This window comes from Capra hircus, chromosome 29, assembly GCF_001704415.2.
Source record: "Capra hircus breed San Clemente chromosome 29, ASM170441v1, whole genome shotgun sequence".
Classification (NCBI taxonomy): Eukaryota; Metazoa; Chordata; class Mammalia; order Artiodactyla; family Bovidae; genus Capra; species Capra hircus.
Window position 1 is genome coordinate 26,912,202 of NC_030836.1, and position 4,516 is coordinate 26,916,717.

General features: G+C 40.4%; 1 pseudogene; it reads right to left on the reverse strand.

The window, feature by feature from the left end:
- Positions 1,296-2,227, reverse strand: LOC102177309 (annotated as a pseudogene).

Genomic DNA, 4,516 nt, shown 5'->3' on the forward strand with positions numbered 1-4,516 from the left:
TAAATATCCCATAATTTTCTTATCATTAAATACACAGAGTTAGATTGAACATTTAGAAAGGAAAGAAATTTCAGTACAGTGGAATATATGCCACAACAGGGTAAGCATATACCTGAAGGTCATCTACCCATCTTTCTGTCCAGGAACGACCTCCTGGAGTTCTGGATAACCTAGTACCTGAAGGATAGACAGGCTGCATAAGACAAAGGACTCTTTCTTTGTACATAAATGTGTTCCAGGCTAAGAGAAGAGCTTGTAGAAAAGTATGCAAAGGAACAAGGGTTTATTTTATTTGGGAAAGTTCTGTATAACTTTAGCAGAGTGCTGGGAGGAAGCAGGGAGGAAGGAGCTGTAGCGACAGCAGATCAGACTAGAGAGGTGAACAGGGGTCAGACAGAAAGATCCTTGTTCGGTCTACTGTGGAAATTTGGTTTTACCTTGAAAGAGATTCCAGTGAACAGAGTAAACCAGGATAAATGTGGTCGTATTGGAAGCAGGGAAGGAGCATTCCGGTTGCAGCGTGGAGAATGGATATTAAGGGGGAAAACAGGAAAGGGAGAAGCCAGTTGGAAGGCTGATGTCTGGATAGAAAGGATGAGAAATGCTCATGAGAAGAACAAGAATTATTAGCACTTGATGAATTCGGTGTGGAGGACAAGTAAAGAGAGGGGGATCAAGAAAGAAACCTATGGGATTTGAGCAGTTAAATAGAGGATGGCGCCATTCACAATGACAGCAAAAGAAGAGAAGAGAGTTTGGTAGGCTTGATAGTCTTTCTGTGATTACGGTGGTTCTTACAAGATAACTTCAGATGCTTATAGAGCATTCAAACAGAGATATTAGGCAGTTAAACAGGTTTGAAATTCAAATGTGAGTTCTATCTGTTTTCTGTGTAGAATTTTTCCATAATCAGAACATTCTTATCTTCTATGAACTAGTCAACTTACTTTCAAAAGGTGTGAATATTCTTGCTGATTTTTAAGAGGATAACACTGGGAGGGAAGATGCAGATATAAAAAGAAGAGAAAGGAGGAAGAAATACATTTCACAACTATGAGACCCCTGATTCTTTGCTACAAATATTAAGTTGCATCAATTTCTTCCCAATAATCCTATAAAGTAACAGGATGCCCATATTTTGCAGTGTTCAACTCAAACCTTCTATGTCAAAGTCTTTCTTCTATACCTCTTTCAATTATACATCACTTCTTCCTATGTGAAAGAACTCCATACAGAAACAAAAATGATTTTGAAAGAAACCTGTATTGTATCATAGTAATTAATACTGCTCCAGCTCAGAAAGATATTTTTCTACTCAAGGTTTTTTTCATGGAAACCTTAACCTCCTTGTTTCTTAAGCTGTGGATCAGAGGCTTAAGCATGGGCACCACAGTTTTATAATATATGGCGGTCACTTTGTTCTGGTTCATGGAAAAAACAGAAGAAAGATGAAGATACATGACTGCCTCTGACCCAAAGGAAACTGAAACAACAATTATATGTGAGTTACACGTACTGAAGGCTTTGGACCTTCCTTCTGTGGAACTGATGCAGAGGATACTGAAAAGGATAAAAACATATGAGACAATGATGGTGAGACCAAGCACAATGACATCAAAGCCAACGATGATGAGAACCACCAGTTCATTGTTGTGAGTGCTGGTGCAGGAGAGCTCCAGGAGGGGGAGGATGTCGCACATGTAGTGGTTGATGGTGTTGGCATCACAGGTCAACCTCAACATTCATCCTGTGTGGATCCAAGCAGCAATAAAGGCCCCCAAGTATAAAATCACAGCTAGCAGAGATCAGACCTGAGGGGACTTGGTGACCTTATAGAGCAGGGGCTTGCAGATGGCCACATAGCAATCATAGGGCATCACTGTCAGTACATAGCACTCTGCATTGACAAAGAAGCAGTAGGAAAACTGCTGAGTCATGCATCCTGCATAGGAGATGGTGTTCCTCTTCGACATAAATTTTACCAACAGCTTGGGGGTGATGACAGAAGAGTAACAGAGACCAATATGGAATAAATTAAAAAGGAAGTAGTACATGGTGTGTGGAGGTGAGAAGTCAGTCTGTTTATAGTGACCAAGCCCAGGTTTCCTGCCATGGTGATGATGTAAATTCCCAAGAAGAGGAAGAACAGGGGCTCCTGGATCTCTGGATGTTCAGTTAAACCCACAAGGATAAACTCAGTGACCAGTGACCTGTTTCCAATATTCATTTTCTTCCAGTGAGATCTGAAAGATAGGTGAATAGAGTTATATTTGAGGCAGAACCCAGATTCCCCAGGCAATCCCATGCCCAGTCCATTCTGGAGCCAAGAAGCCCAAAGACTCTGCTGAGGCTTAACTATTTTACAGAAGTAAATAATTAATAAATGGACCTGGCTCTGCTCATACCGAGAAAGACAAGTGCATGGTGGCGGGGGGCGGGGGGGGTGGGGCGTGTGGCGGGGCATCAGCATAGTAATACTGGGAGAATGTTAAGAGTGCAAGAGACTGTAAGAAGAGCATGCATTTCTCCCCTCAATTTGTCACTAACAGTATTTATTCCTTCACCTGCTTAAGTTTGTATTTGTTAATATTTACTCACCACACTTCATCTACCCTGTGCCAGCTACCAATCCAGACTGGACACTGTGTAGGGGGCCATCATAATCACAAGTCCATAGCAGAGTTGGGCAAACAGGGAGTCAGAGAGAACCTTTGGCATCTCAAGTGTACACAACAAGGAAGTCATTAAGTCTGGCCTAGAACTTGGGTCTCCTGCATAAGAATTCCCTAAAGGGCACAAAGCTTAGAAACACTGCAAACCCACTGATCTCAGCATTACTTTTGATTTCCAATTTCCTCCCCTACAGACCTGTTTGTCATCTCTATCTCAGGGCCAGAACTGGGAGAAGCAGAAAAACCTGTTACTTTCCAGTGGCTATGGGTTATGAAAGACATAAAAACAAAAAGGATTCAATGCTCACTTTTCTTTGCCTACAGGCATCAGAACTGTCTTTGTAGTTTCCCCTCCACCTTGGCTCTCCAAAGAGGAAGTGATCTGCTGCCGGAGGCAGCAGAACTGAACTCATCCCGTCTCCTCCATCCCTGTGGAGGGGCTCAGAGCATTTATAAGTCTCAACATTTCTTTTGCTCTGAGAGTCAGTCAGATGAAGATTATGATTTTTAATTAAGGTTTTGCCCAGAGATGATCATTAAACCATAAAAAGGACTCCAAACAGCATTCTTTGTTTTCAACATAATAATATGTGTTTTATTCTGAGCTTCGAGGTCTCAGGGATTTGATAAAGAGATTTTCTCAGAAGCCTCTGCTTAGTGCAAATCCCTGAGCAAATACAGATTTATGAAATCATTTACACAGTATGAAGATAATTTAACCCTGGTGTCTTTGGAAGCTCAATATTTCACTCAAAATTTCACATTAAAGATTGCACATTTTCCCAGGTAAAAGTATTTTCTCTTCCCTTGTCTTTCTTTTAGTGTTTCTTTGACATTTAGGTATAATTGCTAACATATAGCTAATGTTATTTTTTAAATCTATAAAAATATTACATGCATATGCACATCTTCCCACACTACATGTTTTTAACATTATGGCATATGTGACCATACAATGCATATTTTATATTTGTAAAGCATATCATTTCTTTTTCCTTAGTACTCTCCTTCTTATATGATCTCCCGTCCATCCATCTCCCTTAATTATCCATGTTTATAATCAAGAACACCCTCTATATCTTCCCACTCACTGATATAAAAAGTAATTACAATTATAAAGACTTTAAAATTGATTACAAACTTCATATTTTGACCCTTTGCTTTTTTCATCTAACAGAATTTTACTAAAATGCCTCCAAAAGTCTATGTTATGGATATATCCTAATACACCAAACCACTCCCCATTGATAGAGATCCATAATTTTTATCCAACAACAATGCTACAATATTCAACATTGTACATACACTTGATATTCTAATACATTTATTTTAATGGGATAAATTCCAGAATATCTCCCATGGACCCCCTCTTCAAGTTCAATTCATCAGCTAGAGTGGCTCACAGAACACAGGAAAAGTTTACTTAGAGTTACCAGCTTATTATAAAATGACCTGATATAGGATATGGATTTGGAGAAGGAAACGGCAACCCACTCCAGTGTTCTTGCCTGGAGAATCTCAGGGACCAGGGAGCTTGATGGGCTGCCATCTATGGGGTCACACAGAGTTGTACACTACTGAAGCAACTTAGCAGCAGCAACAGGATACAGATGAATATCTGGATAGAAGAGATGAACAGGGCAAGGTCTGCAGAAAGAGTGTGGAGCTTCCCTGCCCTCCTCAGGTACAGCTCTCCCAGCATCTCCACACTTTCACCAACTAAGAAGCTCTTGGGATCCCATCAATTTGAGGTTTTATGGAGGCTTCATTGCACAGGAATGATTGATTAAATCATTGGCCATTGGTGATTGAAACCAATCTTCAGACCCTCTCCCCTCCATGGA